Genomic DNA, 16395 nt, shown 5'->3' with positions numbered 1-16395 from the left:
ACACACTTTTCTCCTTACGGTGTGCAAGTTTGGTGGAGCTATCCCCCTTGCACCCGGCGCTGCGCAACGCTGGAATAAACATACCTGCTTTATAACCCATCTCTGGATTATAGAGTTTGATTCCGCAAGTCCATTTGGCACCCCAGATGGGACTACCTCTGTTTGGCTGCGGGACCAGCTGAGAAGGGGGACGCCTTTCGCGCACCCCGAGATTTCTCGGAAGGACTCCCCTCCCTCATCTGATCACTGCGGGAGCAGACAAGAACCATCTGTCGGCGGAAAGGTATGTGAAACTGGGAAACGGGGGTCCCGTAAGTCGTGAGGAAACATCCTACGCAGGGCACAGAGGAATCGGCGTGCTCCCCCCCTAGGGACGTGAGCTCACGGGTTAGGTTAGGTTGCCGGCTGGGTTAGGAGGACTCCCTAGGGAGTGCCTACAAAGGGGCCAGTAAGTCGTATGCATGGTAAAAGGGCTATTGCTCTCATTCAAGTGATTGCTAATTGGGCAGAGCTTGTCTGCTCTCTGGTACAGGGTGATTTGGGTAATCCTGGGATAATTGGTATGGTACAGCGCTGTTTATATAGGTGACCTAAGTCAACAACTAGCACCGGTGTTCTTAACATCTTTGGTTAAGCTTAACAAATGATATATTGTAATTCTGTTTTTTTTAAATTCTGTAATTCTGAATTGTCGTGTGAGTGTGGTGTGAGTGAGATGCTGCGTAGCTGCGGGGCGAGTGCGGAGTCCCGACCCGCGGTTCCGTCCTCCCGCGAGGGAAACGGCCGGGGACGGACGAAGCGAAAGCTGTCACCAATACTTGTTTGTCTTTGTTTTAATACGTGTTTATTTTGTATTATTAGTTACCGGTTGTTGTAAAGTACGTGGTCATAAGTCATAACAATGCTGTTGTGTCAGAAGTGGTTTTACTTATAAAAGAATACGGTGGTTTATATTAAGTTACGATGGGAAAATCACAGAGCAAAGAGGTCCCTGCGCGCTCACCCCTGGGTTGTATACTGGCACACTGGTGAGATATTGCTGGGAAATCAAGAGGAACCCTGAGTCGGAAAAACTTGATTAAATATTGTAATCAGTGGTGGTTGGTGTATAAGCTGGAGGAAGGGGAGAAATGGCCTCTAAATGGAACAGTAAAATATAATACAATCTTGCAGCTTATGTTGTTTCTGAGGAGAGAAAATAAGTGGGAGGAGGTAGCATATGCAGATATGTTCTTCACCCTCCGCAACCACCCGGAATGGCAGAAAGAGTGTGGAATGGGACCGCCACAAGATCCTTTTGTACTAACTATAGAAAAAGTACGGCGGGAGGCAAAAGAAAGTAAAATAAAACGCTGCTGCTCGTCCTCTAGTATCGGACAGCAGTGCACAAAGACAGGCAAGGTTAGGGAGCCTGAAGAATTGTTGGAATATCTCCAGGTTCAGCGGACAATGAGGGTGAGAAATGAGGAAATCCCACTAGATCCAGAAATGCCTTCCCTTGAGGATTCTAATCCTCCTTCACCCCCTTCACCCTTGGCCCTCCCTTCACCCCCTGAGCCTCCTGCCTCCCCAGTAGCCTCATGTACCCGAAGCCAGCAGCCGTTAACAATAGCTCCGTTGAGGGAAGTGGTACGTCCAGAGGGGGGTACAATGTTAGTTAAAGTTCCGTTCTCTTCATTTGACTTAGAGTCTTGGAAGGAGGTTTGTAAAAACTACCGAGATGACCCATCAAAGGTAGCAAGACAAATGCAGTTTTTAGTTAGACAATTTGAACCAGACTGGAATGATATTCAGTTGCTGTTAGATCAACTGACTGAAACAGAAAAACAACTGGTTCTAAGAACAGCACAAACCCTGCTTGAGGATAGTTTGCGAGGAACAGATGAAGATATTAAAGACTATTTCCCATTACAAAACCCTCGCTGGGACCCAAATACAGATCATAGCAGGGAGCTTTTGGAGAGATACCGAGAATGGGTAATAAAGGGAGTAGAAAGAGCTATCCCCAGAACAGTGAACTGGTCTAAATTATTTGAAGTGAAACAGGGTCCCCAGGAAACTCCCTCGGAATTCCTTGAAAGGCTGAGGAATGTAATGAGAAAACATACCTCCCTGGATCCAAATTCAGAGGAAGGTATTCATCAGTTGGTGTCACTATTCACAGGGCAGTCTGCAGGGGATATAAGAAAGAAGCTACAAAAATTACCAGCACCGGCCAATAGAAATTTGGAAAGTTTGCTAGAAGTAGCTTGGAGAGTGTTTAGCAATCGGGAGGAGGAAGATAGGAAAAAGGACAGACAGATACTGATTGCAGCTTTGCAAGGGACAGGGAGGGGTGAAATGTGCAGAACAAGAAAGCCCCTGGAAAAGGACCAATGTGCCATCTGCCAGAAAAAAGGACACTGGAAAAATGAATGCCCACTGAGAAAACAGAAAAGGGGGGCATGGACTAAGTTCCAAGCCCCCGTAAAGGAGGATTGACTGGAACCGGGCAAGTCTACCCTGGCGGATTCACTGGTTAAGATAAAGCTAGGGAAGAAACAGAAGAGTGTAGAATTTTTAATAGATACTGGTGCGGCTTGTTCAGTACTAAATGAAGAATTAACTCCATTAAGTAAAGAATTTATGACTGTAAAAGGGGCCACTGGTCAACCCGAAAAGGCTTACTTCCTTAAACTTCTGAAATATAAATTGGGGAAGCAGGTAGGGATACATCGATTTTTATACCTACCTGACTCACCACATCACCTCTTAGGACGGGATCTCTTAGAATTATTAGGGGCAGAAATAAAATTTGAGGCAGGAAAGATGCGGTTTAAAGTAAGGGATGATTCTTTAATTGAGGTACTGAGCCTAGCATTGATCACAACAAACTCAACTCCCGAAAACACAGGGATGCCAGAAGAAATCAGTAATCAGGTCTATCCAGGGGTATGGGCAACGGAAATCCCAGGGCGTGCAAAAAACGCCCCTCCTGTGGTAATTAATATAAAGCAAGGAGCTCAACCCCCACGAATTAAACAATACCCCCTAAGGATAGAAGATAGAGAGGGAGCACAACCATTAATTGATAAATTCATGAGACATGGGTTATTAGTGGAATGTGAATCTAAATACAATACCCCGATACTCCCAATTAGGAAACCAGACAGGAACTACCGTATAGTACAGGATCTGAGAGCAATCAATAAAATAGTAGAAGATTTATATCCCCTGGTAGCAAACCCATATACACTGCTTACAAAACTATCTAGTGAATTGGCTTGGTTTACCGTACTGGATCTAAAGGATGCATTCTTCTGCTTACCCCTAAGTCCAGAGAGTCAGCTATTATTTGCATTTGAGTGGGAGAACCCTAAATCCGGCAGAAAAACACAACTGACATGGACAGTGCTTCCCCAAGGGTTCAAGAATAGCCCAACTATTTTTGGGAATCAGCTAGCCAAGGATTTGGAACAATGGGAACGCCCCTCTGAGAAAGGAGTTCTGTTACAGTATGTAGATGATCTATTAATAGCTACTGAAACGGAAGAAGAGTGCATAACATGGACTATCAGTCTACTGAATTTTCTGGGGCTTAATGGGTATCGAGTCTCCCCACAGAAGGCCCAGGTGGCGAAACGACAAGTAGTCTATTTGGGCTACGAAATCACAGCAGGACTAAGGATGCTGGGAACAGCGAGGAAGGAAGCCATTTGTCAGACCCCCGAGCCCCGGACTGCAAAGGAGCTGCGCACATTCCTGGGAATGACAGGCTGGAGTCGACTCTGGATCCATAACTATGGACTTCTGGTAAAACCACTCTTTGCACTTTTAAAAACTAACCCCAATACTCTCACTTGGGATGGGGAAAGCAGAAGAGCCTTTAAACAGTTAAAGCGTGAGCTCATGCAGGCTCCTGCCTTAGAGTTGCCAGACACAACAAAACCATTCTGGCTATTCTCATATGAAAAACAAGGAATAGCCTTGGGAGTCCTGGCTCAGAACTTGGGACCTTATTGAAGAGCAGCAGTAGCATACTTTTCTAAACAACTGGATGAAGTAAGCAGGGGGTGGCCGAGCTGCTTGAGAGCAATAGCTGCACTGGTATTAAATGTTCAGGAAGCACGTAAATTTACTTTAGGGCAGAAAATCACAGTCTTGACATCTCACACTGTTTCAACTGTGTTAGAAGTGAAGGGTGGGCACTGGCTCTCACCGCAGAGACTCCTTAAGTATCAAGCTACCCTGATGGAACAAGATGATGTGGAAATAATAGTAACTAATATTGTTAACCCAGCATCCTTCCTTAGTGGAACCTCGGGAGAACCAGTACTGCATGATTGCCTGGAAACCATTGATGCGGTGTGTTCCAGCCGACCAGACCTGAAAGAAGAACCACTAGAAGATGCTGAGGACTCTTGGTATACTGACGGTAGCAGCTTTGTGCTGCAGGGGGTACGCAAAGCAGGCTATGCTGTGACAACTACAAACAAGGTAATAGAATCAAAAGCCTTGACCCCAAATACCTCTGCACAAAAGGCAGAAATCATAGCTCTAACTCGAGCATTAGAGCTGGCAGAGGGAAAGAGAATCAACATATGGACAGATTCAAAGTATGCTTTTAGTGTTGTACATGCCCATGGAGCAATATGGAAGGAGAGAGGACTATTATCAACACAAGGAAAGGGCATTAAGCATGCCGAGGAAATTTTAAAGCTCCTGGAAGCAGTTCATCGACCAAGAAAGGTGGCTATTATGCATTGCAGAGCACACCAGAAAGGAAAGATGCCGGAAGAAGTAGGAAATGCTTTTGCAGATCGAGAGGCAAAATGAGCAGCAAGGGAAGACCCGGTGGAAATGCATTCTTTAATTCCAGACGGTAAAATCCAAATTGATAGTGAACCCAGATACTCAAAGGAAGATAAAATTCTCATAGAAGATCTAGGAGGGCAAGTGGGAGAGGGAGGATAGGCCACTACCCCACAAGGTAAAATCATTATTCCCACGGCTATACTGTGGGCAGTGATAATGGCTGAACACAGAAAAACTCATTGGGGAGTGGAGGCACTGCATAAATATTTAGCCCAAAGAATAATTGCCCGGAACTTGTATTCCACAATTAGGCAGGTGACACAACAATGCGAGATATGTTTACAGAATAACCCCAAGTCAGGTCATAAAGTCACCCTAGGGCAGATAGGGAAAGGGAATTACCCGGGACAACAGTGGCAAATTGATTTCTCAGAACTCCCAAGAAAAGGGGGGTTCAGATATTTATTGGTATTAACAGACACCTTTTCGGGATGGCCAGAGGCGTACCCCTGTAGGACTAACAGGGCTCGAGAGGTAACAAAGGCTCTGTTACATGAGATTATTCCGAGGTTTGGGGTCCCTGCAGCAATTTCATCAGATCGTGGCCCACACTTTAATGCTAAAGTGGTCCAACAAGTAAGTTCACTATTGGGAATTGATTGGCAGCTACATACACCATACAGGCCGCAGTCCAGCGGTCAGGTGGAAAAAATGAATCACCTAATCAAATTACAGATAGTGAAATTGGGCCAAGAGGCTGGGATACCCTGGCCTCAGGCATTACCACTGGCACTCTTACGAGTTCGTACCAAACCCCGAACCAAGGAAGGACTGAGCCCATTCGAAATCCTTTATGGGAGGCCTTACCCTGTACAGAAGGGAATCTCTATGCAAACTGGGGAAGAAGTATTGAATGAATACATGGTAAATCTGACAAAGCAACTAAAGAAAATTGAAAAAACAGTACTTGGGGCCAGGGCACGGGGCCTAGATAGCCCAGTGCATAATATACTACCAGGCGACTATGTTTATGTTAAATCCCTCTCAGATTCACCTCTGGAACCAAAGTGGAGTGGGCCCTACCAAGTGCTCCTGACCACCCACACGGCAGCAAAGGTGAAAGGACTGACGCCTTGGATACACCACACCCGCCTGAAGAAAGCTCCCAGACAACAGTGGACGGTGAAAGAGGAAGGACCACTGAAGATCAAAATCCAAAAACATGTATAACAGCTTGGTAATTTTTAGCATGACCGTGACAACAGTCGTAGCCTGGCATGGGAACAGCTACCTGAAAATGACTGAGAAAATTGGCCAGGCTTTCAATAAATCTTGCTGGATATGCACGGCCCTCCCTAGAGGAGAGGGAAGAGTGCCTATGTATGGGGTGGCAACACTAAACTGGACAATTCCAAGCTGGGTGGAATATGGGAAATGTAAGTTTGGTCTAGAAGACAAACAAGACAAACCACAGAAAGGTCCTAGGTTTGAGTTGCTAATCTTAGATTCTACTAGGTCAATCTTTGTAGATAGAAAATTTGATAAGGGGGTGGGGGTGGGATGGCGAAACTTAACGGGCATAGGGTGTAGTTGGGAATATGGGAATTCAGGAATAGTAACAGGGATTGTTAGAATTGGGAAATGGGCACAAGGCACGGGATGCGACCCTAGAACAGATGAGGCATCATACTGGGTCTCAGATAAGAATATTCTCGGAATTGCAAGGATGGCTACATCATTTGCTTACCAAGAAAAGATGCCCAAGCCATGTAAATTACCAAATGGGTATTGGTGGCTGTGTGGGGATGGGCATGCACGAAAAGCATTACCTATAAATTGGACAGGGACATGTACTGTAGGATATTTGGTACCTCAAACTACAGTACACGAAGACACCCCACGAGGACTTTTAAGAACTCCCTGGATTCGAACTAGGTACACATACAACCCCTTAGTGCACAGCACAGGCTTTCATAGCTTCTTAAGAATTCTCATTCCATCTCTAGGGGTGACACAACTAGAACAGGCAATTGTGAATATCTCAGCTACTTTAGAAATAGTAGAAAATGCCACAACAGATGCATTACGAGCAATCCAAGAAGAGGTATCCTCCTTATCCAAGGTGGTGATTCAAAACAGGATGGCACTGGATATATTAACAGCCAAAGAAGGGGGGGTATGCACAATAATAAATCAGAGCTGCTGTGTGTACCTAAACAAAGACCTAAGAATTGAAACCGACTTGAGGAAAATTTGGGAACAAACAAAGGTGTTGCACAAGGCAAGTCAGGATAACATAGGTTGGGAAAAAGGATTGTGGGATACACTCACTAGCTGGTTACCAAATTTAGGATGGGTAAAGCATCTCTTTTTGGTCGGAATCATTATAGCCATCTTGGTGCTGTTAATAAGTTTTACCTGTATAGTAGTAAAGTGCTCTATGTGCTTGTACCAAGGAACCGGAAGGGAATACGAGGATTGGAAGAGACATGAGCTGAGACAAAAGGTAGAGAGCGGAGCCTATTTTGAGACCCATTAAGAATCTAGCAGGTAAAAGCCTGCTAGATTAAAGAAAAGGGGGGAATTGAAGAGTGAGCAAAGCCTCAAAATGGTGGAAAGGTAACACTTTGCTATAGAAAGGGAAAGGGGAACTTAACAGAAACCAAGACAAAGGGTAACTGTAGATAGTTTACATTTAAAAGGGCAGGGAAAGGGGGAATTACAGACACTTAGTCAAAAGAAAACCAGAGAAGAGGGCAATAAAGATAAGAAGAAACTGTCCGGAGACCTCTGACAAGAAGAAGGATTAGATACCCCCGGGCCTCTGGATGTTTCTCTGTGGTTTCGAGTTCAAACCTCTCCGCTTGAGGGGCCTACACTGTTCACAGATGCCTCTTCAAGAACAGGCCAGGGGGCAGTGGTTTGGCAAGCATCTAATAATAACTGGCAGACCGCTATTTTCGTAGACCCAGTGGTTAGTGTGCAGATGCTTGAAGTAATGGCCGTAGCAGTTTCAGTTCACTTTTGGCTGGAGATACCCTGTAATATTGTCACTGATTCCGCATTTGCTGCCAATCAGCTGACCAGGATGGGCCGAGAGGGCTTCCCAAGTACAAAAGCTGCTGGTGTTTTGGAAGAAGGCCTGGCTACCCGCATAGCCCCTATTGCAATCTTCCATGTGCATAGCCACTCTGAGGTGCCAGGTTTCTTCACCACAGGCAATGAGGTAGCAGATAGAGCTGCTAGTACACACATTTTTACAGTTCAGGATGCCTGTGATCTTCACTCCACCCCTCAAATAGGTGCCCATACGCTATCTAGGACTTGCTCCATTCCGCTGTCTGTTGCACACGATGTTGCCCAAACATGCCCTCTTTGCAATTCAGTGCTGGTGATAGGGGTGGGAGTGAACCCTCGTAGTCCTGCCCCATTGCAGGTCTGGCAGAAGGATTTCACTTGAGAAGACTGCACGGGGCCCCGCAAATTGTTGGCTGTAACAGTGGACACGTCTTCAGCTGTCATTGTAGCCAGTCAGCATGATAAAGCAAACTCATCGGCAGCACAGAGTCACTGGACTGTTGCTATTGCTGTAGTTGGCCAACTTTGTCAGATCAAGAACGATAATGGGTCCTGTTTCATGTCTCGCTCAACAAAGAAATGGTTAGCAACATGGGAGATCCATCATATCACGAGTATCCCTGGTATCCCATGGGCTTCCCTGCTGCAACGTTGTTTGACAAACTGTTTTGATAGTATAAGACAGTGTAATTGTTACTGGCACGTGGAAATGTACTTGAGGCTATGTGGAAGTGTATCTGAGGGTACAAATAGTGGAAGAGTTTACAGAGGAAAAAAGGGTTAAAGAGAAAGTGAGTTTATCTGCACTGACATGAGAGCAAGCCCCCACACCGTTCCTCTGTGAGCAGAGCAGAGCAGAGCAGAGACACAGTCCCCATGTATCAGATAGTGTTATTCTGCTTACCAAATGAATGAGCTCACAACAGAAGAGGCAGATCTTCCTCTCTGCACCATCTGTGGCATACTCTGGAGTTCAAGGCATTGCAAAGCTATGGCACATCTACATTCTTGCACTGATGACACCTTAGTATGTTCTGGGCTCTCATTTCAATGGCATCTAAAGAAGTCTAGGGTCATGCCAGCTGACAGGAAGCTGGAAAATGTTGTCTCATTGTAAGGAAGAGCAAGAAAGATGACAGGGGCAATTATGGACCTCTCAGTCTCACTCCAGTTCTTGGTAAAATTATGGAGAAAGTGATGGTGGGAGTGACTGAAAAACACCTGACGAACAATTGGGTCATTGGTCACAGCCAACACAACTTCCTGAGGGGAAGGTCCTGTTTAACTGTAGGTCTTTTCATGACAAGGTTACCAAATTGGTTGACCAAGGGTAGATAGTTGAGGTTACCAGTAGAGCTTTTGAGACTATTTCTCACAGTACCCTTCTGCACAGAATATACTGCATACGGCACCAGGTCCATAAAATATAACAAGAACAAGTGCCTGATTGTGCACCTGGGTAGGGGCAACACTGGACATGCACACTGACTAGGTATGGGACACTGGAGAGCGGTATGACTGAAAAGGACTGGGGGTCCTGCACAACATCTAACTGAACGTGAGTCAGCAGTGTGCCTAGGCAGCAAGGAAGGCAAACGGTCCCCTGGAGTGCATCAAGCAAGTTATTGCAATCTGGGTGAGGTAAAGGATCATCCCTGTCTGCTCTGCACTGCTACAGCCTCACCTGGATCACTGGGTGCACTTCTGGGCACCACAGAGGACATTAAACTATGGGAGAGTGTGCACAGGAGGGCACTGGAACTCAGAGATCTGAAGTTCAGAGTTTCACTGTAACTGACTGCTTGTTCAGACTGAGCCCTTCTCACACCCCATATCCTGCGCTGAGACACAGTGAAGAGTGAGCAAAGCCTCAAAATGGTGGTAAGGTAACACTTTGCTATAGAAAGGGAAAGGGGAACTTAACAGAAACCAAGACAAAGGGTAACTGTAGATAGTTTACATTTAAAAGGGCAGGGAAAGGGGGAATTACAGACACTTAGTCAAAAGAAAACCAGAGAAGAGGGCAATAAAGATAAGAAGAAACTGTCCAGAGACCTCTGACAAGAAGAAGGATTAGATACCCCCGGGCAAGACGATGCTTACCTGGGAGAATGGTACCAGCAGATAACACCAAGAAGAAAACAGAAGAAGAATTTCACCCCAAAACAACGGCAAGGGTTGCGGGGAATGGGGTCAGGGGGAATGAGGGAATGGGGTTGCGGGGAACGGAGCCATAGGGAATGTAATGAATATGTAATCAAACTGAGGAGGAGACTATTGATTATGTATTAGCTTAACCTATATCTGTAACACACTTTTCTCCTTATGGTGTGCAAGTTTGGTGGAGCTGTCCCCCTTGCACCCGGCGCTGTGCAACGCTGGAATAAACATACCTGCTTTATAACCCATCTCTGGATTATAGAGTTTGATTCCGCAAGTCACAGGGCACATGTGGGATATGAACTTGACAGTATCTTTGCACCCCATGCAGAGCCTGGGATCTTCTCTCCCCTTGTATTTCATTCAACATCATACAGACCTCCATTCCACTGCCCCAGGACGTGCCCTGAGCCAACATGAGAGACAGGATCTCCCTACCACTGGTCTTGCAATCAGGGCTTGACCTGTCTGCTTCGTAAGGCAAAGGAGAGGTTTCTTTGCATGCCAGTGCCTTTGCCTGCCTGTAGTCATGGCTTCCAATTATCTGCTCTAAAAAGTCCCTTGCGAAGCTTACTTGGTAATGGCCCTCAGTGGGTCCATTAGTACTCCAAGAAACTTCACTGTTACTTCTGACTTTGTCTTGTTGAGCACATTGGGCAAACTTCTCTCTGCACTGGAGTTTGATGGACTCAGCATCAAATGCGCCCTGGGACCCATTCTAACCTAAAGAGCATCTTGTGCCTTGTGCCTTCCTGTTATCTATTTTAGGTTATCAGAACTTGTTCAGCAAAATGGAGAGATATCTGGAGAGAGCTTAAAGACAAAGAATTCAGCAGACATTTACTGTTTATTTGTTTATAGTTCTGTTTAAAGAAGGTATTAAAGAATCACTGTAAAACTACTTGTGAACATCTGAGCTGAACCAGAGGAATCTCAGCTGCCATGGGTCTGTGGGAAGCTGCATCCAATTTCAGCCCCAGGATTTCTATCTGGGAATGAGTTACCTGCACTGTCTCCTCTGGATAACTGCCCTGCACAGGGCAAGTCCAACCCTCCTTATCCTTGTCTCGGTGCCCTTTTTGTTTCATCAAAAACCCTCTGGTAGGACTCATCACAGGTTAAAAATTGACTGGTGAATAATGGAGCAGATTTTAACGAACAGTTATGATACTGTTGCCTCTCAGGATCTGATGGCCATGAGGACACAGGGACAACTCTGGGGAGATGAGTGGGAAGGATTAAAATGACATTATCTGCTGCTCAGCTGGGCCATGCTCCTGGGACACAAGGAGCTCATAAAAGTGGATGGTGCTGTAAAGACACAGCTGTGCCCAGGAGCAGCTCTTGTGCACAGCACAGCCTGCAGGTGACAGAAAAAGAAGAGAGAAATTGGAGAGAGCTTATAGGATGTGTGCAGAGTGAGCGGGCTGTGAGCTCACTGCAGGAACATTGCTCACAGACCATGACATGGTAAGTCCCTTGCAGTAGGTATTTCAGCTGCTATTCATAGAGGGTTAACTTAATCTGGGACATCCTGTAGCAGATCAAGCTTCAGGCACTGCATGTTTCTTTACAGTGTTAAATCCTTCTGCTACAGCTGAGGGCTTCCATGCTGCAGCATCTGAGCACAGCCCTGAGGGCTGCGTGTCCCAGCACGGCTGCAGGCTGTGCAGCCGGGGCTGCAGGTGGGTGCCCAGGGCTGTCCTGCAGAGCAGGGTCCCTGCTGTGCCCCAGGGGCTGTGTGCCAGGTATGGGACTCTGCCGCCTGCCAGGCTCAGCACTCAGCCTGCCCAGGGAGCTGCCCAGGGCGCTGCGGGGAGATGTGAGGGGGGAAGGAGCCCCCCGGCAGGGCTTGTGCTGCCACAGCTGATGCTTGGGGCAGGGGGATCACAGCTCCACTGCACAACTGAAAGTTTCTGTGCGTACTTTGCAAGAGGAGAGACAAGGTAGCAATTTTCTATTTCTTGTTTGGACGGAAGGCGAAAGGATTGGAAGCAGAAATCTAAGAGTCTGTCAGATTTGAACACAGCTCTGAGACTCCCAATTCTTCTTCAGTCAATTGCTTGTTATGTGAACTGTCACACGTGATATATTTTCAGCCTCTCCTTTTATGAAAAGGAACCTTTCCAAGGGTGGAAGTAGTTGAAATTATCAATTTTGTTGACAAGAATAATGCACATTGCAGATAGGCATGTTTCCTGAACAGAAAGTGAATGGCACAAACGTTGTGACAGAGGGCTTTAAGAGCAGTGAGGGTAAAGATATGAGGCACAAAACAGGTGAAAAAGTCCAGGGAGATGGAATAAGACTAGAAGATGAAAGGAAGATTAAAGCTCCATATGCTTCTTCTATTTATAGAATGCTGAACTTCATGACATTCAATTCTATTTGTGGTGCTAAATAAACATTGTAATAAGAGAATGAAAAAATTTCATAATACAGTAGAAGGAGTGTCTCTGAGAATGGTCTGGACTTGTCATTATCTTCTGCACTCTGAACAGGACTCCAAGCCCAACAACAGCAGATGCCCAACAGCAGCTCCATCAGTGAGTTCCTCCTGCTGCCATTGGCAGACACACGGCAGCTGCATCTCCTGCACTTCTGGCTCTTCCTGGGCATCTACCTGGCTGCCCTCCTGGGCAACGGCCTCATCAGCACAGCCGTAGCCTGCGACTGCAACCTGCACACCCCCATGTACTTCTTCCTCCTCAACCCGGCCCTCCTCGACCTGGGCTGCATCTCCACCACTCTCCCCAAAGCCATGGCCAACGCCCTCTGGGACATCAAGGCCATCTCCCACACAGGATGTGCTGCATAGCTCTTTTTCATTTTCTTCTTCACGTCAGCAGAGTATTCCCTTCTCACCATCATGTCCTATGACCGCTACGTTGCCATCTTCAAGCCCCTGCTCTACCGGGCGTTGATGGACAGCAGAGCTTGTGTCACCATGGCAGCAGCTGCCCGGGGCACTGGACTTCTCAATTCCCTGCTGCACACTGCCAGTACGTTTTCACTGCCTCTCTGCCAAGGCAACATTGTGAACCAGTTTTTCTGTGAAATCCCCCAGATCCTCAAGCTCTCCTGCTCTGGCTCCTACCTCAGGGAAAGTTGTGCTTATCATTTTTAGTGCCTGTTTAATCTTTGGATGCTTTGTTTTCATAGTGGTATCGTATCCTATGTGCAGATCTTCATGGCTGTGCTGAGGATGCCCTCTGAGCAGGGAAGGCACAAAGCCTTCTCCACGTGCCTCCCTCACCTGGCCGTGGTCTCCTTATTTGTCAGCACTGCCTTTTTTGCCTACCTGAAGCCCTTCTCTGTTTCCTTCCCACTCCTGGATCTGACAGTGGCTCTTCTGTACGCAGTGGTTCATCCAACACTGTTACCTCGATCTGGTAACCTGGAAAGTCAAGTCCCTTTGTGAATGTGTATCGATGGCCCCGACCAAGTCACAGCTGCTTGTTACACCAATATGGTCAGCGGTAAAATGGCGTTTATTGGAATGTGAGGGTCTCTTATAAAGGTATCCAGTTTCATCCTTATCTTTTTCACATATGCATGACCCAGCAGGGGAAGGCCTATCACGTTACATCCCGAGGGTCGAATTTCGCCTAATACAACATCTCCCCTTCCTCATGCCCAACAAAATCAAGACTCGTAACAACGCGACCGCTAACACTATCCCTAACATATAAAAGTGTTAGTTTTCATATATAAATTTTGTGGTGAGTTATTTAAAAAGTGACGTAAACATGCAGAGGTATGTGGTGCAGTGTATAGTAATGTTAGTGGTTCTTTAGTTAGTATTTTCAAGGCATCTTGGGCTTACACAGCTCATTATCATGCGCTGTAAACAACCCTGAATACATTGAAACAAACAAGGTAAACAAATCCTTAAAACTAAAAAGACTAAAATGATAGGAACACTGTGGTGGCATTAGCTTAACGGGCCAGCATGCCAGCCTCTCAATTTCTCTAAAAGCATAGACTACAACTACTCCTAGAGCTAAAATAAATGCAAAAATTCTGGCTGTAGGACCCCACAAACGAACCTCATCCCCTTATAACAAAAACAATCACACAAAGGCACACAGTCAGTGATGTAACAGATATCTTTCTCGTGGGTACTGACAGCTGTTCTTCATTCGTCCCTTTTCTTTTTCCAGTGGGGTCGCTTCGTGGATGCAGCTGGTGGGCTCCCATCAACCGTACCTAGAAGGAAAGTACTCAGCTTTTCGATTAGTTTTCTGTTTCTCCCAGAACACCCTTATGGGTGATCACTGTATCAGGTTTTATTTTTCTCGATGGAACCCATAATATTTTTCCCGATTCTCTGTCCTTTACTGCAGCATAAACTCTGCCCCAAACTAAAACAGACCACCCTGATTCCCAGGTACCATCATCCTGTTTTATCTTTACTGGTGGCCCCTCGTCAATGATTCTTGGTTGCCAGTGTTTCTGTATTGGGGTGTGCTTACTCTCTCCTCGTTCAAAATGATTGATTGCATAAAGTGCTCAGGCCAATACTTCTGCCTGTTGGGCTATTGGGATCCTACCTCTGTGACCCTCCTCCTCCCCAAGGACACGTATCTTATCCTTCAGGAGGCGGTTGGCCCTCTCCACAATTGCTTGTCCCTGGGAATTCCCAGGGATGCCTGTAGAGTGAGATATTCCCCACCGTTCAAGCCAATCTTGTGTAGATCGCGAGATGAAACACGAGCCATTGTCTGTCTTGATGTGTCGCGGCACCCCCAGGACCGCGATGGCAGTGGCCCAATGTTGCTGAGCAGCAGGAGAGTTAGCACGCGTATGTTGGGTGGCAATGATGATCGTCGATGATGTGTCCACGGTGACCGCCAACCATTGCTTTGGAGCCATACGTTGTTCTAAAGGGAAGTCAGTCTGCCAGATATCTAGAGGAGAGAGCCCCCGGGGGTTAACTCCCGCCCCCAACGCAGGTGCTGAATTACAGTGTGGGCATGTTTGAACCACTTCTCGAGCGGTGGATAGAGGAATGGAACATGCTCGTGGCAAAGCTCGTGCTCCAATGTGCAGAGAGGAGTGTAAGTCACGTGCCTTTTGAAGGGTAAGCACCTGTCCACCCGCTACCCGGTCAGCCACCGCGTTTCCAGCTGTAAAGAACCCTGGTACCTCCGAATGACTGCGGACATGAAGAATGGCCACAGATGCAGATCGGGAGACCAGAGCCTCCTCCAGCAAGAAAGCGATCTCAGTGTTAGGCACACCCTCATTGCCCATGCGAAGCAGTAACTTAGCCACAAATGCTGAATCAGTGACCACATTACACGGAGTTTCTGGCCACAGACGTAAAGCCACTGCTACGGCCCTGGCTTCAAGCACCTGAACACTGACCGTTTTATCTGTTATCAGCTTGTGTTCCCACCTATTGGATGAATTCTGCCAAACCACCGCTCCCTGACCCGTGGCAGAAGAGGCATCTGTGAATACAGTTGGTCCCTCCATCGGGGTGTCAAGTACCCTGAGCTTTAATGAAATCTGAAGGGGCTTTGCAAGTTCAAAGATCGGCAATGAATCCGAGTAGAAGATTTTTCCACTAAAGCCTTGCAAAGCAAGTAAAATGGCATCAGGCAGAGGGTTGACATTTCTGAAGGCACTTGGCATGTATATGATATCTGGTTCTTTTCCTAACGCTCTCACAGCAGCAAGCCTAATCTGAAGCAAGGAGGATAACTGTTCAAGCCAGGAGGTAAATGCTCTCACTGGCTGTACAGAGAACAGCCACCAGAGCGGACGCGGCCGGGAACCCAGAGTATGTCCAAGTATCCCCACCGCCCCATCTTGGCACTTGGTGACAGCCCCCTCCAAGGGTCGATCAGGGCTCCATCGAGCAAGGACATTGGAGGAACAAGCCTGTAGGATTTCCCGCCAGGCCAAATCCATTTCCTGTGTCCATGCTCTCTCTTCCCTGGGATCCGAACCCTTCAACTGATCATAAAATGGCTTCATGAGTCGTGGAGGTATGCCAAGGGCATTGCGCACCCACTGAATAGCCCCCACCAGCTTCTGGACGTCCCACAAGGTCCTAACGTGGGGTTTAATATCCAGGCCCTGGGGAGCTACCATTATGGGCCCAAAACGATATCCCAGAAATTCAATCCCTGGCCCCTTCTGTATCTTTTCCAGGGAGATGGTAAAACCCGCTGTAGTGAGAGCATCAACCACTCGCCTTTCCAAATCGTGTAACTGAACCTCACTGGGAGCAGCAAGCAACAAGTCATCCATATAATGAGTAATTCGACAATCAGGCAGTGATGTTCGTACCGGCTCAATTATTCTTCCCACCACGAGTTGGCAGATTGTGGGAGAGCATGCCATACCTTGAGG

The 16395-nt window shown here is 46.9% G+C and overlaps 2 protein-coding genes and 1 long non-coding RNA gene across 3 annotated transcripts in view; 2 read left to right on the top strand and 1 right to left on the bottom strand.

Moving 5' to 3' along the window:
* The window catches only part of LOC146754532 (uncharacterized), a 336576-nt gene that overhangs the window by 139628 nt on the left and 180553 nt on the right, over nucleotides 1–16395 (bottom strand). The window lies entirely within an intron of this gene.
* Nucleotides 1–16395, top strand: part of LOC146754534 (uncharacterized) — a 329845-nt gene that overhangs the window by 235728 nt on the left and 77722 nt on the right. The window lies entirely within an intron of this gene.
* Nucleotides 252–6154, top strand: LOC146754536 (uncharacterized). Its single transcript, XR_014938848.1, has 2 exons — nucleotides 252–283; nucleotides 5843–6154. It is a non-coding gene; the product is annotated as an uncharacterized LOC146754536 (long non-coding RNA).

The sequence above is a fragment of the Coturnix japonica genome, chromosome W (genome assembly GCF_054131305.1).
Source record: "Coturnix japonica strain WE chromosome W, WE-NBRP24, whole genome shotgun sequence".
Classification (NCBI taxonomy): domain Eukaryota; kingdom Metazoa; phylum Chordata; class Aves; order Galliformes; family Phasianidae; genus Coturnix; species Coturnix japonica.
The sequence above is the reverse complement of the archived record's forward strand: the minus strand, read 5'-3'. Positions and strand labels throughout refer to the sequence as shown.